Source organism: Aythya marila (assembly GCF_965140915.1).
Source record: "Aythya marila genome assembly, chromosome: 3".
Classification (NCBI taxonomy): domain Eukaryota; kingdom Metazoa; phylum Chordata; class Aves; order Anseriformes; family Anatidae; genus Aythya; species Aythya marila.
Genome location: NC_139044.1, coordinates 36,849,388 through 36,874,084, shown reverse-complemented (window position 1 = coordinate 36,874,084; position 24,697 = coordinate 36,849,388). Strand labels below are relative to the sequence as shown.

The 24,697-nt window shown below is 48.3% G+C and overlaps 1 long non-coding RNA gene across 4 annotated transcripts in view; it reads right to left on the bottom strand.

The window, feature by feature from the left end:
* Positions 1-6,091: 6,091 nt before the first annotated feature.
* The window catches only part of LOC309876923, a 53,358-nt gene continuing 34,752 nt past the window's right edge, over positions 6,092-24,697 (bottom strand). The window contains exons 6-11 of one of the 4 annotated variants that reach the window (XR_014317282.1): positions 22,614-24,517; positions 20,174-20,328; positions 12,228-13,588; positions 10,661-10,870; positions 7,266-9,117; positions 6,092-6,817 (exon numbers count right to left, since the gene is read on the bottom strand). This is a non-coding gene — a long non-coding RNA (uncharacterized lncRNA). The remainder of the gene's footprint in view (positions 6,818-7,265; positions 9,118-10,660; positions 10,871-12,227; positions 13,589-20,173; positions 20,329-22,613; positions 24,518-24,697) is intronic. The other 3 variants (XR_014317283.1, XR_014317284.1, XR_014317285.1) reach the window with 3 other exon arrangements.

Here is a 24,697-nt window from a genome sequence, read left to right as displayed (position 1 = left end):
CCTCACCGCCCGCCCGGATCGCTCCGCGCCGCTCCCTCTCCGCCGGGGGAAACGGCGCCGCGAAACGAGTCCCGGCTCCCCCCCGCGCTGCCCATGCGGGCCCTCCCGCACCCCCCTCGCCGCCTCCCCGCACCCCCGCTCTGCGCCCCGGGGAGTCGAGAAGGGACCGGGGAGGGGGGAGAGGGGGGAGCCCCGCTCGCCACAAGGCCGGGTGTGAAGGAAGGGGAAGGGGGGGGCTGAGGGACTACTTTTCCCGGCGGAGGAGGATTCTAGAAAAAAGCCGCGTCGCGCAGGGACTCCGCTGGGCGCGCGCTGATTGGCGGGTTCGTACCTGCAATGCGTCACTGGGACACGCGCAGCCTGGGCCAGCCGCCGCCTCCCCTCCCCCCGCCCGCAGTGCGCGGGGCACGGCCCGGCCTGAGGGGCAGCGCCGGGGGGGACGGGACGGGACGGGACGGGGCTGGGATGGGACGGGACGGGGCTGGGCAGCACGGCACGGCCCGGCCCGGCCCGGCACGGCACAACCAGCACAGGGAGGGGTGGAGGAGGCCTCCCTGCCCTGCCCCTGCGCCTGAGGAGGGCAGGGGGCGGCTGCCCCCGAGGCAAAATGGCCGGGGGGCAGCCGCCCGGTGCTCAGCCTCACCGGTGCTCAAGCCTGACTCTGTGACCCGGGCCCAAACGCAAATTCCCCGTCGCCTTTTCACGCTGTGCAAGCAGCTCCCACGCAGTGCAGACGTCGCCGAGGTGGCACACGGTGCTTACACTACGGCCCCCTGCACCCCACAGGCAGGGCAGCAGCTCCCGGGTGGCACAGGCGCCTCGCTCCCCTGCCGAGGCAGCCCCCGAGGCCAGCAGGCCATATAAACGGGCTGCGTGTGAGGGGAGCTGGTGTGGGCAGACTCCTGGGGGAAAATTCGGTGATTTTTGCCCTCTGATTGTGAGCTGCAATTCTCGGGCCTGCTCTCTGCGGAGCTGACCTGGTGCCCGCTGGATTGAGGAGCAAAGGAAACACAGGACAAGTCCTTGCTGGCAGTGTGCGGGGACTCCTCCAACCCCAGCGCCTCTCAGCCTCTCCTCCTTACCTTATGGTCACTGAGAACATAGAAAACAACGTTATACTTCAACTTGGCCTCAAGTCTTGAAATCTGAAGTTGCTGTTTTGTGATCCTTTAGGTTTTCAGGCCTCCGTCCCGCTTAAACACACACGTTCATAGCCTCAAAACCAAGCACATCCACACCATCATCCTTTCCAGCTCCAGTAACGCTTTTTTAAACGTGTAACACGCGCCTAGGTGAGGAAAATACTTTTCAGAGAAAGCAATAAATGCCCACATCATTGCCATGCACGCCTCCTCGTGCCTCTGCAACACAAAACAGCAGCAGTCAGTCCTCCCTCACCTGTGGCTAGCCCATGCTCCATGCAAGCAGGTGAGGCATGAAGATGTCTTGTGGCAGTTTTCCTCCTCCCCGTGCCCCCCTGAAGGATTGCTCTGACGTTCCCAACGTCTTTGCAGTCCCAGAGGCGTGAATCACTGCAGGCAAGTTCTTGACCAAAAAAATCATCACCCCCTCCCTCCCAGCTTTGGGATAAAAGCGGCATAGCAGCACTCCGGGTGCATGCATGTCGCACCATCGAATCTGGAGCAGCGCGTTCGTGAGCGCTGGCACGCCACATGGGCTGGTGCACCCGTGTGGAGCAAAACAGTCTTCTGTGGAGATCCTAGCATGGGTCCTGGGAAGGAAAAGGCCATGTGTGCACCGTGCCATGCCAGATGGATTAAGCCCTGCCTTGGCACTGGTCCTTAACCCCGTGGCAGTGGCTCAGGTACCAGGGCAGCCCAAGCCACGGTGGTGCTCGCATGCTTTGTGCGAACCACATCACAGTTTTTTATGCCTCGATCTCCACCATGTTTTGGAGAGGTGAACCATTGTACACCCGGCTTCACAGGCAGGCTACTTCAGTAACTCAAGGAATTGACTGAAATTAGGTATTTCTACATGGACCCCCAAATGGACCAAATGGTACAATGGACCCCCAAAAAATTGCCCAAATGACTGTGGAAGGGCTGTTTGAGACATTGTCTTGTCCGAGTCCTGCTCCTGCAGTCTGCTGCTGGCCATCTCAAGAGCACTGAGGCTATAGGAAACCTTAGGCCTGGGGCTTAAACAAAATGCAGGCTCTTTAATTGCAGCCTGAGGGTCTGCAGTGGAGCCAGGACTTGAATGCAAGTGTTTCACGTTCCGGAGATCCTGGCCACCATAGCATATTTTTTTTTCTGTATGTGTCCTTTAAACTATTGGATATCTGTAATGCATTAAATTATTCATAGTATTCAGTTATATTCAGTTTCCTTTAAAGGTTGAGGAAGTCATGAAGATAATCCTCTTTCTGCCGTATGTTTCCCGTGCCCTCTGGTTCCCCGATCTATTTCTCTCCCCTTTCCCTGTTCTTCTGTGTCTCCTGTTTTCCATCTGCATTTTCCCTCAGCAGCACCCATTTCCTGTGGGTTTCATCGCCACCCCCACCCCGACTCCATCTGTTGCAGAGATCAGCGATGAAGTTCACTTGCAATTACACTCGCAGGGAATTTCGCCAACAGCCGCCGCGCGTGAAAGCGAACGCCCCGCTGCCAGGAGGGGCAGAGAGGAGAGGTCACCCCTCCGCCCAGCAGCAGCCACGGGCAGGTAAAGCTGCAGCTTCCCAGCTCCTGGAGCCGCTGCCCTTCCTCGCAGAGCTGCAGCACAGCAGCCGGGCTGGCACCTCGTGGGTCCGCGTGTGCCACGGGAGGCTCGGAAATGCAGCAGCGGGCTGGGTACAGCTGCAGGCTGCCGGGTGGACACCTCCGGCACAGCAGCCACGCAGCCGGCTGTCACAATGGCCCGGTGCAGTGGGACTTGTTAGTGTGATAATTTCTCGCTCTGGTATGTAATCTAATAGATTTGTCAATGTTTGTGTGTGCTCTGCATTATTTTTTATTTTTTTTCCACGCAGAAATACTGCCTTATGTAAGTCCAGTTCCAGGATCGGAGCAACAAATTACAAAAGCAATTTGAGGTAGGAGACTAGGTGAGCTGTATGTGCCAGCAACGTTCACGAGTACTTTATGTAGCATATTTAATACTGTGTAAACTCAATTTATTCTCTAGTTTTAATGATGCTTTAATGGACTCCGTGGATTGATGTACACAGAGCACTGTGCAATGGTATAAAACGCTAGAGCTGCCTCCTCAAATTCTGCTATGTCATTTCTATGTAGACCATAGTAATAAGTTGAACAACCTAATTAGAAATTAATTGCAATTTTTAAAAGTGAATTTCTCGGGTAAGAAGAAGAAGGTTCTCCGCTGGTAGCGGGTATTTAAACTTAGCATTTATCTACCTGCTGCACATAGAGGGAAAATAGCGTATGGCTGATTTTGTGTAGCAGGTCCAATTTTATTTCAGTTTTGTTTGTAGCAGAGAACCTGCCACCCTGAGAAAGGGCCTCATCTCCAGTCCCAACTTTAAATCACACAGCCAGTGCCGCAGGGATGAAACTAAGGAGCAAATCGATATTTAGCCACTCAGATGTGCTTGGAAGGCCCGTCCAGCCCTCAGCAAGGAAGAACTTCCGTGCTGTGTTCAAAATTTCAAGGTGTTGAATGAGAAGTCCTTCTTCACGGTACCCTGACAGCAAATATTGATCCAACAACCCAGAGTGCAGAGAATTTGCAGGAACTGGGGTGCCTGCTTATCCAGCTAGCCGCACCTCACCTGGACGGTAGTAGCTGTTAGGAAAAAATACAGGTCTGTTGACAGCATTAAATGGAAGCCACCGCCTCTGATACAAACATATTATAGGGGAACAGGGCCAGGGATGCCTCCCAACACCTCAGTTTCAGTAGGACGTGCATAGATTAGAGCACTACATTTAATCTCCAGATGTTCTGAGTCCCAAAGAGAAGGGAATGTGTCAAATGCATTCAGAATATTATGTTGTATAGCAGTGTCAATGCTGAAGGCAATGCAGACATATCCGAATTAGCGTTTAAGCGACTCAGATATAGATAGCAAGGCAGCTCTAGCAGCGTGGTGCTTTAACATGAGCCATCAGAGCCCCTTGAGAAGCCATTCAGTTTTGCAGTTAGCGGATACAGAGCTCTACTGTTGGAATTACATGGCTCCCAACTCGAGGCTGGATGTCATCTTAAAGCTGATTTAGGTGACCTACAGCTGAGTCTTTAACTGGACTGTAACCAAGCACTGAAAGGAAACAAGACAGGAGAGTCCAAAAATGTATGTGGGCGCACTCACACAAAACTGAGGGATGCTGGAGGTCAGTGTGAGATCTAGTCATAGGCTTTAGGCTAGGAGAAAGGGTAGAAAGCTGGTGAGCCTCACAGTCTCTCTTTCCCTCTCTCTCTCTGTGAAACAGATAAACAGCTGCTTCCATTTTATGAGGATTTCTGGTGGAACACTGCCCATCAGCCTACAGTATCTTCTGGACTCCTATGAGGAAAACTTCTGGAATGCAGTCTCTCCTTGGAGATGCAGAAAGTGGGAAGGCAGCCTGGGCAGAGGCAGTAGACAATCCCCTTTCTAGCCCATGTTCTTGAAATACAGGAACTGATGGCCCTCAGCACTCATTATGAGATAGATCTTGCTTTTTTTTCTGTTTCATTTTCTAAAATACCATAATACGAGGGGAAGCATAGAAAATGTATTTGCTCCAAGGTAACAGAGATGTGCTAATTAGAAATCCCAGTCATTACCTACAGGACAGTTCTGTTTTTCAGGGACTGAAAATAATAACACAAGACGTAGCACGAAATCCAGGAAGTGGCAGAATGCGTTCCAATTTCTCCAGTTTCTGCGAAGGCTTATTTTTCTTTCCTTTGAAGAGATCTGAGCGAAAGAGAAAGTCTTCAAGAGTCATCTGCACTCCCACTGGTGGGCCAGAGCACTTCATCCGTGGGAAGCCCGGCACAGGCACCAAGTGCACTGCTGCACTGTGCCAGCTGTGAGCCACTTACGCTGCGTGCAGGGTGTCTATGGACACCAAGCTGAACTTTCCTCTCCCATGGAGATTCTTTGGTTTGATGAACATAACTGACAAAGTACTGGCAAATACGCAGTGGTTGGAATTTTGTCATTTTCAGTGGGAAAACACACATAAAAAATGCTTTTTCAGCAATCAGACTACACCACTCTTATGGGTCTCTTTCAGTTTGCCTACAGCTGACCCCACGCAACACGGAGTAAAGAAAGGATATGAAAATAATGAGCTTGACAAAATGCATCCCAGCAAGTGGTGCTCAAGCCACTGCTTAAGCTTCCCTGGGTGTGGGGCAGTCAAGAACGAACTTGGAAATTGTCCATTCTGATGGGAAGAGATGGCCAGAGAAAAGACATGCTTTTCCAGGTCTGAAGACAGCCAGCTTGGGTTGCTTTCTACATGGGAGTTTTTCATTCCAACATTTTTATTTTTATTTTTTAAACTAGCAAACAAAAACAGAATAATAGCTAACTCCTATTAAAAAATTACCGGGGGAGTCAAAGCAGTGCTTATAATAAAATTATTGCTACAACCTTAATTAGGGCATGCTGCCAAATACGTTTGTGATGGAAAACAAATCAATATAATGATGCTTTCCCATTACCTTTTGTTTAGGGAATGAAATGTCACCAAATATTTTGCACACGTTGTATTGGAGACCAGGCCGTACAGGACTGATTTACAACAGAACATTAAGGGGTTTTGTTTAAAATTGGTGCGGGCGGGCAGACAACTGCTGGAACCAAAGGTTGGAAATGATTTTGTTTCCTAATGACAGCAAAGGATGTGGCACTAATACTTACTGACTGTAAAAGTTTCAAATATAGTACAGAACCTAGGCTAAACACAGTATATCTGCTTCCCTTTTTCACCCACATAGGTGGTGTTTCACCTAACCTGAACCTGCTCTGGCAATTCAGGCCATGTCTCCTAGCCCCGTGTTGTAAGGTCCTGCAGTTTCAGGGCGGTTTCTGCCCAGACACTGGTGGCGGCAGAAGCCCACCGCTGCCGGAGCCCCCAGACCTGCCGCGGGCTGCCTTTCACTGGGTCGCACCCCGAGCATCTTATTCAGTTTTTCCCTTATCTGCCATCAGGCATAGCTTTCACAGGAGTTTATCCGTGCAAGAGCTGACTAAACACTGAGCAAACAGTTCAGAATTTGGCTGTCTTTTATAAATAATGATTCAAAGGTTTGATTTAGCTACAGACGAACCCGAGCCACAAAAACTGCAGCTGGTTCCTAGCGGCATCAACTCACGCGGCAGAGACTTCTTTCCCCGACACGTTTTATTTCAGCCAGAGCTTGGCCTGAAAGTCTGCGCGTAAAGACAAATTGTGAACCAGAAGCAGACATCAGCACTTGGGGCGCAGCGCGTACCAAGATAGCCCGCAGCCGCATGCCAGCTTGCCACTGACCTTTTATCTGCATAAATAGTTGTGACCTTTGGGCCGCTCAAATTAGTGCTAGCTGCTCGAGCAGTCAAGTATCACAACCCCATCCTGCGCAGGCTGTGTCCCCGTTCCTCTGACCGTTCGCCCTGATGCCTTTGCTGGCCTTCGTGGGCATCCTTGGTGCCAAAGGGCCACCAAAACGGCCTGCTGGAGACAGAAAGAGCTGCCAAAAAACCTGCTGGAGCCTCCGTCTGCCAGCTGAACAGCACAAAGACCAAGGGAAGGGTCTGGCCATCTGCATCTGGGCTGCCACTTTGCTGTAGGGTGCCGCGAGTGCTCACCCGCAATCTTCTTTGAGTATTAGTTCACTGTGTCCTTTAGGAGAAGTCCTAAACGTGTTTTAAAATCAAAAGAAAGAAATTACTACCAAAATAGCTACTTTTTCAGTAAGCCTCAAAACGAGTTATTTTGCGTAAAACCAGTAGTAGTGCACTACACCACTGATCTCTTTTTCAAATGAAATCCACTTTTTATTCAGTGGACTGTAAGCTGCGTAGGCTTTAATGCACATTATTTATCAGTAGACCAGAACTACCATGCTCTCTCATGTAAATAAGTATTCAGTTCTAGCTCAAAATGCAGCACTTGTAACCACAGCAGTTTTATTTATCCTTTTTTTAATAGGTATTTGCACAGTTTTACAAGCACATTTTTTTCACATTGCTTAGAAGAGACCCTCTGGCTGCTTAGATGGCAACATTGACTAGGCCCAGGAAAAAAAAAAAAAAAGAAAAAAGAGTGGGATACTTTTAAAGATATAAGGCATGAAAAACGTACAATTTTCAAGGATCTTTAAGAAGATGACGGCACAGACACATTTCAGAGGGAGTTTACTATGCCTAAAATTTGCTCCAAAGCTCTTTTCTTTTGGTTTCCTTTGACAGGAGCTTTCTTCTCCTCAGCCGTTTCACCCATGGGATAGCAGATTCCAAGAGCGTTTTTCCACCTGATGTACATTGTGTGCGTGATGCTTTAAAAAATTCAGTTGACTCCCCCTATACATTCTGGAGACTTTTTCAGTGGTATCAAGGCAAAGTGTCAGGCAAGTAATGAGAAGGCGCTGATTGCTTTTACCCGTGCCAGCTTTGGACAGGAATAGGAGACTCAGCGGGTTGGGAGGGCAACGTGTTTCGCTTGTCTGATGCCCCAGAGTAGCCCAAAGCTGCTGAAGCTCAGATGTACGATTGCTTGCAAACATTGACATCCAGCCGTGGGTTTTATATCCTTCTTTTGTGTTATCTCTTAGAGCAATTCCAACATTTGAAACTTTTAAGAGCTATTTTTTTGCTTTCATTCATTTTTCACTTGCGCTATCCCGGCCTTGCCTGTCCATGGCTGTCCTGGCAGCAAGGCTAGCCCGAGCCACTCGTGGGTAAATAAGGAGTCAACCCGCGTGTTTGCGAAGCATGTTTAACTTGTGTCTTTCATCTGTGATTAATATTAAATCTATTGAGCTACATAAATAAGTAATTCACTTACGGACCTGTCAAACCAATAGTAATTTCTTCCCCTCGGAGCATACAGCTCTGAACTATCCGTTCTAATTGTTTAATTTCCTTTTGTGTACCTGGAGATAAAAACAGCCTGCGAGGCCGCTTCCACTTGGAGAGGAGGGAGGGCAGCTCAGTCGCCCTCCTCTGCCTCCATCCCGCTGCATACAAGGCCCGCAAATGTCCTTAAAAACCTCGGGTGGGCAGAAAAGAGCCACCCCGCACACCGCTTCTGGCGTGGAGGTTTGTGCATGGGAAGTGGACTCCTGCTCGCCCTTCTGGCTAGGATCACAGCTCTGCAAAATCATCTCCACCAAGAGACTATGGATCTGTTTCTGGTCTCATGCAAATGAAATTAGTGGGATTATGTAAGCATGAAGTCAGGGGCAAATGAGAGGAAACTCTTGTTTGCTCTTCTGCGTTGACAGGGAGTTGTGCTCCTTAAACACTAACAAGGCAATGCGCTCATAAGAGATGGAGAGCATGTCGTCAGGCTCCTGGCCTCCCAGGGAACATCCACAGCACCCAGCTCCTGTAGGCATATGGATAGCTCACAGACTGCTTATAGGAAGGTGGCCAAAGGATGGCTGGAAAGAAAATAACCCCCACAGGCTAGCAAGTCCCTTAGAGCTAAGGAAAAGGGAGCACTAAGCACAGGGGGTCGAAGAGGAAATCCCCTCCTCCCCACCTCGTCCAGGTGGCTACAGCAAAGCTGTAGGGAAGGGTCTCCCTGTAGCCAGGCATCCTTTCCTAAATGCAGTCGTGTAGGACCTCTCTGTGGAAGCAACGATTGGAGAGCTTTCCTTCAAACCCCACCCCAGCACCACTGCAGGCTGTGTGCTGTAGGTGGAGGTGGTGGTACTGGGCTGCAGCTCTTCATCTGTGGGAATTTTCCTCCCCCACCATTTGCTGCATATGTAAAGCCCTGCATAAGCCATTGTAGTCTCTGGGATCTGGGGGTGGCGAGAGGAATGGCAGAAATCTTGTAGCAGAATATATTTAGCTTCCTTCTCCTCCAGAATGCTCCTTCACACCTCGCAGCTCAGCGCATCCAGCCCTGTACCGAGCAGGGGAAATGCAGCAAAACCAGCAGAGCTTTCCACGGTGATGAAGGGGCTTTCAGCAAAGCAGCCTCGACACTGCAAACATAATAGGGACACCCCGCTTATTTAACAAAGGACATTTTAGCACAGTCCATGTGAGGGATGCTAAGTTAGTTCCTAATACTATTTAGCTATGCTGAAAGGCAAGGAAAATGTTACAGCTGTGCAGAAATCAAAAATGGGATCAAGATTGCTGGCAACGGGTAGAAATGACATTTGCTAAGCTGCCTTTTGTCCGTGAGGTTTGTTCTTTACTGTTTTTCACTTAACAAGACTGCAGAAGACGTTGCTTGTCCTTAAAGAGCACTACTGCATGCAGAGAGGAACCAGACCGTGGTTATCTGCTGAAACCAAAAGCTGACATTTTGAAGTGGACGTTATTCGCTGCAACTGCTCGGACTGAGGCCATTTCACATGGAAACAATTAAGAGGCAGAATGCATATCATAACAAAGGAATGAGAAGAAAGATCAGGAAATAGGAGCAGATTGGATAATTCTCTAAAAATGGATACAGTATTTACTGCTAGTGATTATAACAAACCTAAGCCTTGTCTTACCACAGGAGAGCAGACATGACTGAGCTGTAGATTCTCCTGCGCAAGCTCAGAGGAAAAAGTTCAGGTTAATGATTAATTTAAAATTTAGGTCCAGGATGGAAGAAAGTACATCTCACCTCATATGTGTGCAGGATGGAAGGAGGCTGAAAACAATATATTAAAAAGGCGGTCACAGTTGGAAACTACAGAGAAATGAAAAGCAAATGGGAAATCAAAACAATGTAGTCCGTGTGCATTTTTGTAAAAGCAAGGGGGAAATGTAAACATGCATCAAAGGGCATTCACAGAGATTTGCACATTTGTCTTGATAGCAGTCTAAATGCAACTGGAAGGAAAAAAAAAAAAAAAGGATAAAGAACAAAATCCAGTTTGAAAGAGGTGTGTAGTCGTACATGCAGGAGATAAGGAGGGGAGGGCTTTTCTTACACTATCAGAGAACGCGTGAGGTAATTACTGGAAGGCACATATTGCAATAAGGAATTATGAAACACCATTTAATACTTCTTTCTGGTTGAGTAATTAAACAAACAGTGTATCAGCACTAAACTGTGCGAGATAGATGAGGCACCGCCAGCCATATAGAGCCGGAAGCCAGGATGTCCACATCCCTCAGGCCTGAAACAGTCATCTGCATGTATGAGAAAGTTTGGAAATCGCTTTTAGTAGCTATCAACATCGGGTCTCTTAGTGGCATAACTGCCATGCCTGTGTGCTGTGCACACACTCGCACACGGAAGTTCAGTGTACCACCCCAAATGAGCGATTTAAGTGAAACTCATCCCATTAGGTGACAGCAAACTGCCCTCCAACTCCTCCCTCCTGACCACTGTCTGGGAGACTAATTTCTAGTGCCACTGAAATCAATTTGAGTTTTATGACTGACCTCACTGGAGCCAGGACTTGGCTTAATGTCTTGATGCAAGCAGCTAATGGTTGTGCTGACAACAGCTGGGAACAGGCGCAAGTCAGAGCAGAAACATTTAATGCCTTACGACAGGGTGAATTTGTACTATCAGCTTACCTGGCAAAGGGGATATCAGGTGTTGAGGCATTCACTCCTGTTCCAACGTCCTGCTTTCCTCCTTAAATACAGAATCGCAGGATGGCTGAAGGACCTCTGGAGGTCACCTGGCCCAACCCTTGCTCACAGAGGCCACCCAGAGCAGGTTGCCCAGGACCACGTCCAGGAGGCTTCTCCAAGGGGGGAGTCTCCACAGCCTCTCTGGGCAGCCTGTGTCAGTGAGATACAATAAAGAGCAGTCAGGCATTGGAATAGGTTCCCCGGGGAGGTGGTGGGGTCACCATCCCTGGGGGCGTTCAAGGCAAGGTTGGACGTGGTGCTTAGGGACATGGTTTAGTGGGTGACATTGGTGGTAGGGGGATGGTTGGACCAGATGATCTTGAAGGGATTTCCAACCCTAATGACTGTATGATTCCTTAGTGGAAGGCATGGAGGCCAAGAGCTGTGCACACTCCAACCCAAATTGGCCAGTACACAGCCACGGGAGGAAATGTCAAGGGCACGTCTGAGCCTCTGTGGGGGCACAGCAGACCCAGCGTGTTGCCCGTGCTGTAGGCCCGCACTGTCCCCATCCTCAGCTGCCCACAGAGGCTTCTCCAGGCACCAGGCTGCAATCATCCAAGACAACTGCTGAGGTTTCCAGCTGGAAACTTGCGCAGTTTCCAGTCCTTTCCTGATTTTCGGAGCTGCTTTTGCCTAAAGAGTAGTCCATCCGCAGAAATCAGCATCTGCAGAGAGTCATCTTGGGTGCCATTCTAGAAAGAGCTACGTTTGACATAGTTTCTACAGAAGATCCCTTTAAATAGTAAAGCTTTCGCACATTTGTATTCAGAGCTGTTACGATTTTATTTTTAAAGGGAATGTAGGTGTTCGTAAGCCGTGGGCGGGAGACTGACAGCACTAGACCAGAGCTCGCCATTTGCAGAATAACTGCTGCACTGACTACTACACCGCAAACCTCTGGGAGCAAAACACCGAGGCTTCAGGGGTGGCCTGCCCGTCCCTGTGCCTCTTTTTTCTCCTTGTCCTCCCCAAGGGGATCAGCTGCTAAGATGGCCCGTGTGTGTGCATGTCCAAACACTGACGGGAGCAGACACGAGGTTACTGAGCCTTCCAGGCAGCAATTACTTTTCAGCTTTAGCAACGCGTTTGGATTTTGCACTCTGGTGCCACAGAAGTAGCTTTCGGTGTGACATCACACACACTTAACCACATGCCCGGGTCTATTTTTTCTTCATTTGCCAAATGTTTGTTCTTAAAAATAAACAGCTCGGACTCCGAGGCCTGTCCCCAACATTGGGAATATCAAAGGCTCTTACCAGCTACCCAAGGACTGGGAGCTGCCCAAAAGCACGCGTGCTGGTCTCTTAGAGAAACCCCCCCCAGGCAGGCTGTTTTCCATAGCCGAGGTAGCTCCTGCCTCTCAGCATCATAACAGGGACTCTGCAGGCCATCACGCTAGGCTGCTGACCCTTTCTCCCCTTCCACCCCACTCAGAAACACCTTGTGAAAAAACCTCCATGACAGAACCCCTCTGAATGCCTAAAAAACTCTCTTTATTTCTTACCTGTTCCTTGAGCCACCTGTTCCACACACGATAAAGTCAGTGGTGGTGCCAATACAGCGTAGAGACTTCCCTTTTCTTTAAGTATGCCAGGTATATTACTAAATTAAGTGATTTCGCACATTTTCCTCCCGGACTATAGACATGCAATTTCCTTCAAGCTATTTCTCTGACTCTTCCAGTCTTCATATGCTAATGTGCTTTGACTTTTGGCTCAAATTATTAGGAAGAATTCTTTTTTAGCCTATAGGTTATTTCTTTGCTTTCTCTGAATAATTTAGGGGCTGTTCATCATTTTCTCTCACTGGCTTTAATCTTGTACAGAGAACTCTGAGCGAACCGTGAGCCCAAACACCAGATTCGGGATGCTCTGAAGGCTGCCCTGCAGAGAAGCTGTGTGCAAAATAACAACAGAGCCTCTTGCTGTGAGATCAACTAAGGCTTCTTGTTCATTCTCCAGGTTTTATGGTAGGATCTTTTGTGATGAGCTGCAGCCCTGCCTTCCCTCTGTTCATTTTTTGAAGCACTTTTGCCATAATCAGTCCTCTGAAGCACCATTCTTTCCTCTGAATTGACTGAGAATCTGGGTTAGAGTGACTGAACGATGTGACAACAAAGGAGTGATTGTCATCAGGTCCCAAGGATTGGATACGCTGTTGGTTACAAAACGCACTCGGACAGCCCAAGTTGTGTGCCAGATTAATATTTGATGTCATTGGACTTGACTGGCTGTAACTGAAAGAGCTGGGGCCGCTGGTGGGAAAGTGGCCAGCTCCCTTTCACCGAGGAGCAGGGGGGCTCACAGAAGCTGACAGCCCTATCTTCCATCCACCCATACGCGCTGACCGGTGTGAGCCATGGCAGTGCAAGTTTCACCATAGTTCCCCACTGACAGGTCAAATTGTCTCTGCACCCATATGCATGGTGCGTACTTTGTATTATCAGCAACTACTTTGCATCCAAGAGTTTGGAGGACATCAGTGCATGGCTTGTATTGACAGTAGCTGCTCTCTCCCTCTTCTTCCTCCCTCCCCACTGCTCCTAGTCCCCGTACCAGTTCCTCTAGGTGAGGTAACACCACCCATACCTGTCCTCATTCAGTAGTATCGAGCGCGTCTGCTCAGTGGCAGGTGCTGAGCTTTGCCATCAGGGACAGAGACCCACTTGTTGGGTGAAGGGAGGCTGGCAGGGAGAATCTGAAGGCTGCTTGTGCGAGTGGTGGGATGGCCCCAAACCAGGCTTCCAGGAGAGGCCCCCAGGCCAGGATCCACGCCACGCGTGCCAACACCAGGAGGAGTCCAGCCTGATGCTGCACAACGCTCTGCTGGTCACTGTGCAGCACCAGGGAAATGCAGGCGGTCACACTGGAGGGTAGAGTTTGTCCCAAATGACATTCATGTGTTTGCTATCGTTATTTGTTAAGTCATTAAATAACACCTAGGGTACAGTTGTTTAATCTAGCCCTATCTGCATACACGAGGCACCTCTACATAGTCCATACAGCCATATAGTCACCCGATACGCTCAGAAATCCTACATTCCTTCTCATATGTCTTAGAGTTAAATAAAGAGAAGGGAATTTTAGGCTGCATTATCAAAACTGTCTTAAATGATCCCATTTTGTTTGTCAGCTGATCTTTTAACTAAATACTGCTAGGCTAATGAGGATCACATGCCAGTGGCACTTCCTTTAAAGAGGGGAAAAAAAAAAAAAAAAAAAAAGGAAGTTGGTGTTGTGGCACACAGATATTCAAAAAATAAATCAAATAAAACTTGGCATTGTAAATGGAAATCAATGGACTGCAAAATTGTATTTGTTCTAGCTGGATAGAGTACTTGCCGAGTTCCAAGCTGTTTGTCCCTAGCTGAGGGGAGGCCGGGTCTGCTCTGCTTGTGCTGCAATTGCACGGCTACTGTGAAATAAGACTTGGATCTCTCCATCTTCAATGCAATTTATGCATCCAAAACCTATTAATCCCACATCATCCCATGAGACACAAATATTAGCCCTCTTTTACAGAGACAGTGAAAGGAGAGTGGATATTTTGTCCAAAGCCATGAAGCAAGTCTCTGTAGGAGTTGAAATTTTGGGCTCTCAATCTCTTGTTCTCTGAAAATTTGACTATGTCTGCCTTAAAATTCTTTCAGTATCTATGAACTGCAGACAGCAAGACAGCATAGTACCTGAATAATAATGCTTAACAATAAAGCATTGCAGTGGATGAAGATAGCAGGTATACAGGTGCCCTTGTAATTCCAAGTGACTTCCAGCTGGCTGTGAATTTTAGCTCATGATGCCTGAAAACATTGCTGAGTACCATGTTGTTTCTCATCTGCATTACACTCAGCTTGGCTTCTTTAGTTAAAGTCTGGTTCTTGATCTTTTTATAAATCTTAAGAAAACCGTATATGACATGGAACACTGCTAAACTTAAATAGTGGCATATCACCACAAAGAATTAAATAAAAATATTCCTGTTATGAACATCCCATTACCACCATGTCTACAATATCTGCTTTTTGTCTTCTTCCCTATTCTGCAATGTTGATAATGACGACTGTTTATATTATGCACATAAACAATATTTCTTGTACGTTCTCATTGACCTACAGTGCATATAATTACCATAAAAAGCTAACTTGTTAAAAGGATTTTTATCACACAGAGTTGCATTGGTCCAAAACCTTCTAATACTCTTTTCCCACAAATTTCACAGGCACAGTCCTGAGAAATGAAGCTTTGTACTTTCCAAAGACTGTGTTTTTTAAATGTATCATCCTGAGGATGGAAAGCCAGTCAAACATATCTTGAAAGGCTGAAGAAGATTGTTTTCAGGCTGGAGAAGGGACAACTGGACAGGAAGACTGGCAACTAGAGCAAGACCTTCCAGCTCTGACAACAGGATGAAAGCAAAAAAGAGACAAGTAAAGCACATCTCAGTCTTTGAAAATTGAACAGGTGATGCTTGATATTAGAACAATGCAGGAAAGGATTAGTAGAGCAAAATATTTTGCTGGCCACAAACTCGGATGTTGAGACTTTCCGCCCTGTGGCCTTCCAGCAGGCTGTGGCTCCGTCTGCAGGAGGTGCCGGTTAAGCCACCACCAGGACCATCCTACCAGAGTCCTGTCCTCTAAGACAGTTCTCCAGAAATTTTAACTGTATGGAGTATGCTATGCAAAACAGTTATCAAAAAATAGATACCAGCTCTGTCCTTGATATTAAATAGGATCATTTGGATTACCGCAATCAAATATGAAAAAATAGCATTCATTAAGAATGTGCATTTACATCCCCTCAATTGTAGAATTTATCAGAAGAACATCTCATTTAAAATTAGCATCCTTTAAGACTTAAAAAAATAAATTGATTGGAGAATAATAGCCTATCCAATTCTTTGCTGCTTTGAACTCCTGCATATATTTATTACAGAAGTCTATAATATAAGAACTTTTTCCTCAGAAATACGTAGAATATTATTCTTTTCCACCCATATCAGTTACACTGCCCAGATCAGTTTGGGGCTGGAGTTATTTGGGGATGGTCCTATTCATGTGAGAAACGTGATGGAGCCAAGTAATTCTTTAAATCAGTGCTCTTGATTAACAAAGAATGCACAGAGCCCTTTTTCCTTGAACATCTAAAACAAAGGGCAATAAAAGTGGGAGTTCTGATTGCCTTTTGAAGTCTTTTGCTTGAAAGTGCTGAGCCCAAAAATCCCTCTCTCAGCTTTTGTTTAGGGTCACAGTGCTAGAGGCTCCTCTAGCTAGGCCTGAGCCCTCCTGGCTACCTGTCCTGTTTCTGTTCCACTTCTATCCCACCACAAGAAAATTGCTGTGTTCAGGTTGATCTCTACCTTAATTGGTACCCTAGCCACTAGCCAAACAACCCTGCTGCTTGATTCAGATTCCTGAAGAGCCCTGGGGGAGCCTGTGTAGTGCTAATTGTTTCAGTTATCTGTAAACAAAAGAAAGGTTAATTATTCTCTTCTCATCAAAGGTCGGCATCCATCAGGAACACCAGCCCCAGCCCACAGGATATGCCAAATACTTTCTGAACCCCCTCGAACTCAATCATCATCATTTCAATTGCTGCTCCACCACTACTGCTGCTTCCTGAGGTGGTTGCCTGCAAGCTAGGGCTGGGGTATGGGTTCACCCAGCACCAGGGGCTGCCCCACAGCTTGTACACCCTGCTGTCGTGTCCAGACGCTGCTTTTCAGACTGAGGGCTGTTAGGCCACGAGGACCTATCTAGGGCTTGACTTTGCTGCTTATGCTGTTATCTCTGCTATGAACTAATGTCATCTGTGATGGCTTTTCCTCTGTCTACGGCTTCCTGGTGTGCATAGTTAGACATAAGATTGGAAATGCTGTTAAACATGAACATACCTAAGACTCCTCAGTCCTGGGCCCCATTATGCCTGCCATGAACTTGTCCACGCCTGAACACTGCCACCCTTGCACTGTGCTGTCCAGACTGGGAGGCACAAAGCTTTCCATTGCCCCATGAACTAATATGGAATTTATTTTCTTCTTTAGATGCCATGTAGAGGGAAATAATCATTTTTATGGTTAAAAAAAAAAATGAAAAGTTATCTACAAAATATGGACAAGCACTGTCAGTCAGCATAAAATGTTCATAGAGTACATGCTGAAGCACAGGCAGATCATTTCTTAGGGATCATAATCCTTCTTTTTGTCCTTTTTGGCTCAATGGTTTCTTATGCAGTTTCATGTCTGTTGGCAAACGAATTTTCCTTCTATTTCAGAGGAAATGTGCTGAATCACAGACTACAGGCCGGTCACTCCAAGGACGCCAACTGATATTTGTATGGCAGGCTAAAACAAGTGACCTTTGGCCCTAATACAAGCAAAAGCCAACCATATGTACACTATACATACGCATACATAGCGTGGAAAAAAAAAAAAAAAAAAAAAAAAAGTAAAAGTAAAAGCCTAAGCCACACCACTGTAAAGATTATAAGTAACCAAGCAGAACAAAGGTCTAGCCCTAAATGCTAAAGATCAGTGTAACTTTTTGTTATTGCTGATAACACACCGTGCCCCATCGTTAGGCTGAGAACTTTTTACAGCCCAGCAAAAGCTAACAACCCTCTTTTATGTGGCACATCTCAAACAAACAAAAAAAAAAAAAAAAAAGTGAGAAAGTGCTCTACAAATATCATTACCTCCATTCTCAGGAAGGAAAGCTGAGCAGCAGAGGTAACTTAACTTGCTTAAGGTGCTTTGCTTACATACTGCCCATGTTCCAGCCCAGAAATCAGAAACAATGATGGAAAGGCCAGCCTTGCTTTATGGGCACCCTGTTTATAGCAGGAACATTTCCTGAGCACTGCAGACACTAATTCAGCCCCACCGGCTGTGCTAAAGGTGCCTGCGGCAGCCAGGGCCTGGGAGCACGGCGCGTAGAAGAGCCGGCGCATCGCCAGTTGGGTGTGAAATTACAGCACCGCCGCTGCTTCCAGGAGGGGATATGAGCCACACCGGTGGGCAGGGAGGCTGAGGAAGGGCCAGGTTGGGAAGGCAGCAGGGAGAGGGCGTCTGCTGAGCGCACGGCTGTTTGGCAACACTGGCTGCTGCACCCATCCTGTGCCCTTTGGCTTGCAATGCAGGGCAGGAGGCAGCATGGCACCGGCCGGCCTGTGGGGTGGGTGCGGGCACCAAAAGGAGATGGACCCAGCAGGACAGCTCTGTGCCCACTGCCCTGCTCCCAGCTGCTCTGGGAAGTGGGCACATGACGCCATGCCCTTTTGGTTTGGTTGAACATGCAGCTCATGGAGCCATTAAAGGAGCATGCTGAGCCGGGGATGGGCTCCTGTTCGTAGTGCCAGCCTGACCCTTTGAGGGACACGGAATCAGTTCAGAAGAAGCCTCATGGTGCAAGGGCTGTGGGTGCTGCCCACTCCGCCTGCTGGACCAGGCCCTGGCATCCCTCGCGACCCCAAGGAGTGGCGATGGTGGCTGCTGCCACCGGGCCCTCCATGGGATCTCTTGCCCTTCTGTTCTACACGTGCAGAGAGGGAACAACCTCTCGGAATAACTCATTAACCCAAATTACTGCCTGTTCTTATCTAGCTCTGCTGGCAAGTTGCACCAATGGCCCTGCAGAAATACTTTGAGAGCCCAGCAAAGTTCCTCCACGTGGCTTCCTGGCCTCGCTGGACACCTGCCAGCACCCAGGCCATGGTTTGGCCAAGCACAAGGCTCGCCTCTCTGACGAGGCTCCTTGATCTGCCTCTGCTTTTACTCCATACGAATCGTGAGCTGTGATTTCCAGGCTTAAATCCCAGCACCTTTTATTGCAGCCAGCTACCCCTCGGCCTGCCTTTTCGGCAGGGAAAGTAAAAGCAGTTCGCCTCCCGACAAGGATGTATGTGGCATGTGCATCTCCATGTTGTCATGGAGATGCCACGGGATACATCGCCAGGTTTTGCTGGTCGGGTTTCTTCTGCATCACACATTTGTACAGAAATGACGTTTTCACTGAAATACAGTATCCAACATTTCCCAGAGCATAAGTGGGACATAGATCTGTGTCAGATCAGATCAGGTCACCTCATTCATGGCAACTTGCATGGGCCTTACTTTTTATTTTCCGCTTACACTGCTCCCGATTTCATACCCACATAGCATCACCGAGTTCAGAGAATTAAATGAATCTGAAGTAATGGAGGGGGAAAAGAAGCAGGCCATATGCTTTGAAAGCAAAAATGCAAAAACGTGAGATGGCAGAATATAGCGAACTTTTGCAAATACGGTGGGCCTGGAGTAATCAATCAGGGGCTGGAATTGCCCTTAAGGGCTAGCCTTAGACATCTAAAATCTCCATAATTTTCCACCTGTACCTGATGTTTTTAAGGTGAGTAGTTCTATTTCTTGTGTCCATCTCTCTTTTTTTTTTTTTCCTAGTAATATCCTCATAAATTTAATAACATATTTTCAGAGAAACTATTTTTTTAATCTTTTAAAAGGAGAAAGAATTTTCCATTTCTAAATTATACCTTGTCCATAAAAGACAAATCACATGGCCAATGGAGATCACATTCCCAATAGTGTAGTCAAGGCCTGTAATCAAACCAGCCAAGATCCTATGTACCTGATAATTATGTAATCAGAAGCAAACTCCAGAAGCCAGCACCAGCTCACAGCCTTCAGACCATCTTCAATTTGAGCACTGTTATAAAAATATCAACTTTGTCTTCCTACATAGCATGCTTACGGGATAAGCTTTTCTTTCTGTCTATCCACACAGCTAAACTTCTCACCTATCCAAGCTCTGATCTAATTGTGCTCAATATATATATTTTAATTGTGCTTGGAAGTGATCATCAGCTGTTGGCCTCCTTATGAAGTTATTCAGATTTGAGATTACTCTGGAGGACCTGCTGCATTTTCATACCACTGCAACTGCAGATCCACTGACTGAGAAAAGCTCCCTTGTGCCTGTTGACATGAATAATCCCCAGCATTTTTAATATAGGCTGCCTTTGCCAGTTGGCTGACACTTGTGCTATGCCGTGAATAAAAGCTATTTGATGACAGTTGAAAAATGGATGTGAGACACTTGCTGCTATATTCCCTCTGCTGTATGGGAGCTATTCCCTATTGTTTATCATGTGAAGGAATGCAGAGATGCTAAAGGCAACTTGAACGCAACCAGGGGTAACATGACAGTGCAAGGCAGAAGAGGGAAGTGAGGCCCAAACCCTATACCAATAGCCTGCTGCTTATTTACATTCCTCAAACAGCTTTGGTGCCTATAGGAACTTTAAATCTCTATAAATAATGCGTGTTTTAATGTCTTTACCTAGCCAAAGCGTGCCTTCACATCAATGTAGAAAAGATTCCTCTTTTTCTGTTGTTTGAAAGTTTAGAGTTTTTGTTGTGCCACATAAGCAACAGCATTAATAACACATGGTCACTTACCAGCAGCTGCTGCTCTCCAGGAGACCCATTTGTGTCTGTGGGGTGTGCACCACTGGAGAACCACAAATCCCTGGGGTGAAGAGCATGCACCCCAGGAACATCACACAGGATGGCAGCTCAGGCACCTCTGCACAAGTACCTGCAGGGTGTTACTGCTAGCCAGGGAGACAAAGATAGGGATTGAAGTCAGACTCAACAGAGCGAGGGAGAGAATGTTTGGCTAGTAGAAAATGGAGATGGAGACCCAGGTGTCAGAGGAGCATGAAGATGAAAGCAACATGGAACTATCTAAAAGCAAGACAAAATAAGTAGGAAGGAGGGATGAGTGAAAAACAGACAGGAAAAGGAGCAGGAGGAGCGAGATCAAAGATAAATTCGCTGAGGGCCTCGGAGGGAAAGATGGGGAAATTTCACTGGAGGCTGAGGGAGATGTGACATGGCTGGGATATGGGAGGTGCGATGGTGCATCACAGCTGTGGGATGTTTAGCAGGAGACTTCTGAGCAAACCGGGGGGAAGAAAGCATGAGGAGGAGAGGGAGATCAGGCAGCTGCAGCGTGAATAGGTGTGGCGTGGGAGGAGTCTTCTGAAGATGGATAGTAAGGGAAAGGTGGATTTTAAAGAAGATTTAACACATCCTAATACCTTAGGAGGTAAAACTTACAGATAACCCATGAAAGCCCTTTCATAAAAATAAAATAAGAAACCACAACAAATTTTAAAGGATTAACAGGAAGAGAGAGCACACCATATACTCAGCAGCCAAAAGTCCTTTAAAAAAAACAACAGTGAACTGCAAAAGATATCAACAAGAAAATGGCCCTTTTCTACAAGCAGAGCATTCACTTGATTGCAGACCACACTGATCCTTGCCCTGGGTATTGCATGTATTGATAAGGAATAATAAGCAGACTTTCAAGTCACTTTGAGTTTTCTCTCCTGCTCAGGTCATTACCAAAGCTCTCTCTGAAAGCCTCCCCCTTATCATCAGCTCAGAGCTGGAGCTGGCAAAGCACACCTGCCCTAATGACTCACTGCTAACAACCCTGCACCTTCGATATAAGGTTTCAAGCACCTGAAGTCAGCACAATGTGGGTGAGCTCTGCAGCATCTGCAGGCAGGCTTGGGTTTCGCTGAGCACTCAGCTGCTCCAGGTGCTGAGGCTTCACGAGAGGAGAGGTGGGATCGTGATCCCACCACCTTCATAGCCAGCTCTGCGACAGCCAGGCCTGTTTTCTCCAGCAAATGGATGAGCCAAGAATCGGCACAAAACCAGCCAAAATGGCATGAGAAGCATTGAAAGGAGAAAAGAATTTCTTTCCTCCCAAAAGAGGGGAAAAAAATGGTGTGCACACATAGACCTGGTGATTGCAAGGTGAGATCCAGTGACAGCATGAATCCACAATCTCCAGATGACATGTCAGGGAAAAACACTTTGGAAAGCTCTGTTACCAGATCGGCTTTGGGGATGTGTGAGTAACAGCAAGAGGCCATAATAATTATTTTTTTAAATGTCACTTTAAGCACAGTTTTCTCCCGATTATCACTAGAGCACATTCCTGGCACAAAGTGCCTTTGTACAGTGTATCTTCGTAGTATCTGAAGCTAGCACTCAGCTCCAGGCAAGGATGTTAAAAACAGTGTATCATTTTGCTCTCGCAAGGGAGAATCTAACAATTTGGCCATCTGCTGCATTCCACACCAGTGACAGCTCGTGCTCGTGTTTGGTGATAGAGCTGGGGCTGGCAATGCAGTAGCAGCCCTTCCTCCCTGCCCTCTTCCAGCCTCAGCCGTGGTACCCATTGCCACGGCGCCACAGCTCCTCTCGTGCCCTTCCCACCAGAGGAAGGTTTCCCTCTCCACCTGAAGATGGATGAGCTGATATGCTCATCCTGCTGCCTGATCGTGCCCTGTGGCTGCTCCCTGCCCTTCTTGGCTTGCCCCAGCTTTGTCTTGCTTGGGCCATCACCACTGCACACTTTGTAGGGCTACAAGGATGAGGGGTCTGGAGGGGAAGATGTTAAGGAGAGTCTGAGGTCCCTTGGTTGGTTCAGCCCCGAGCAGAGCAGGCTGAGGGGAGGCCTCATGGCGGCCTGCAGCTCCCTCAGGAGGGGAGCGGAGGGGCAGGCGCTGAGCTCTGCTCTCTGGGGACAGCGACAGGACCCGAGGGAACGGCATGGAGCTGGGACAGGGGAGGGTCAGGCTGGGGGTTAGGGAAAGGGTCTGCACCCAGAGGGTGCTCGGGCACTGGGACAGGCTCCCCAGGGAAGTGGTCACAGCACTGAGCTGCTGGAGCTCAAGAAGTGTTTGGAAAATGCTCTCAGACATCTGGCTTCGTTTTTGGGTGAACCTGTGTGGATCCAGGAGTTGAACTTGATGATCCCTGTGTGTCCCTTCCAACTCAGGATATTTTATGACTCTGTGATTCTTTGATTCTGTACCTGAGGTGGGGATGCTGCAGAGGATGAAGCTGAAGCTGTAGGTCCTGGTGAAACGATGCTCATTCCCACATCATGGCAAGCGGTGACAGTCACAAGAGAGCTGCTGCTGCCTCCTTTCACGTAGCCTGAGCCTTGCTGGGACAAATCAGTTTCAGAGAAGATTGAGATAGCAATTATTTGGTCACACTGTTTTTATCCTTCCTGCACACGTGAAGACAGGATCTCACAATGTTACATCTCTACAAAAAACTGCCCCCTGGCATGGAGATACCCACCCTACTTTGCAGTGCAATGGTCAGCTCTGGCAGTGAGGAGCTTGCCAGGAGCTCACCACCAGCTGGGTGAATTTACACCTTCAACAGAGGGGCTGCTTCTTCACCATGCAGACACACCTGTACAACTTTGCTGTGCAGGTGGCTGAGCCCAGAAAGGTTGCAGAGTCACCCCCCTGGGAGATTTTCCACAGCTGCTTGGACGTGGTCCTGAGCAACCTGCTGTCGGTAGCCCTGCTTGAGCAGGGGTTGGACCAGGGGACCTCCAGAGGGCCTTTCCCACCTCTGCTGCAGCCCAGCATCTCCCAGAAGAGCCCATGCAAACCAAATCGATGTCCCCAGCCCCTGGGCAGCCAGCTAGCTCCTCTTGAGTGCTCCCTGTGCAGCACGAGCACCACGGCGTGCCCACCACAGCTGTGTGGGGCTGCAGGTCCTCCCTTACCCTTCCCAGCCTGTGTGCCCAGCCCTGCTGCACCCCAGTGGAGTGACATGTATCAGGCTCCTTCCTCGTTCCTCCTGTCCTCCACGTCTCCCAAAAAGACAGCTCTCAGCTGCTGCTGGGGGGTAACAAGCCTGACTCACAAAGGCTTGCTTTCTTTGAAGAAAGATGGATGTTTCTGAAGGTCATAATTTTTCTGGCTCTAACGTTCATAGTCCTGTGATAGTCATGTTCAGCATCTGAGTTACTACAGCACACAAATCGTATTCGTGGCATCCTCGGCGGCCGAGTGCCAAGCTGGGAGCAGATAAACACATTGCACACGGTTTTTAAGCCACAGAGATCCAGAGCAGCTCTGTGCTCTCCGACACAGCGATTTGCCTTCTTTTGGCACAAGAAATATGTTTAGCTGGTGTTCAACAGGAACCGAAGACCCAGGCACGAGAAGGCAGACCTTGGGCTTAGCTTCACAGCCACTTTTGCTCTGATAGCTTTGCGGAGATCTACATATTCACGCACGCTAATTAGCATGTGTTTCTTTAAGAGCGCTCGCTCTCTTAGCGCTGATCCCTGCCGAGCACAGCGGCATTCGGGATGAATTCACCTCGGTGCGGGGGTCTCCGCGGGGCCAGCTCAGTCCATTTCGGTGAACCGTGCTCGGCAGCGGCGTCTCTCCAGCCTGGGCAGAGCTGTGAGGTCGGGGAAGTGGTCCGGGTCGGTGGAGATGATTCTCTGCTCGTCATGGGGAAGAGGACGCGCGTGCTGCCAGGCAACCAGCTCTGCAGCGCCTGTGCCAATGGCTGCGAGCACCTCTGCAGAGGCAGATCTTCTGCAGGAGCATCCAACCTGGGGCTGCTGGGGGCCCCTGTGCTGCCCAGAGCCTGGGGGACACACAGCAGCCACGCAGGGAGACAGGGCTGTGTCCCCTCCTTGCCTGCCAGGGAGCGGGGCAGGGAAATGGGTCCTTTTTCCCCCCAAAATTGCCCGGTGCCCACCATACCGATGAGGACTTTGCAGCCCTGGTGTTGGTCAGTGCTGCTCAGGAACAGGTCCTTGCTGCCCCGTGTGTGGGGAGGAGCTGCAGCTTTGGCTCATGGCTCCGATGGGAGGGATGTCCAATGTTCTGGTCTTCATCTGGGTCTTTGATTTCTCTCCCCAAGCCCTGCTGCGATCTGCCACACGCGGCTTGACAACTGAGGATGGAACAGATTTTGCTGGTGACAGATATGCATACGTGTAAACATTCCTGTATACATATGCATGAAAAACTCATTCAGTAGGATTAGGTAAAACTACCTTAGGGTGTGCAAAACAGCAGTGCCATCCACTGCGAGCATTCCCCTTGCTTACTCATTTTGATGAACTGCTTTGAT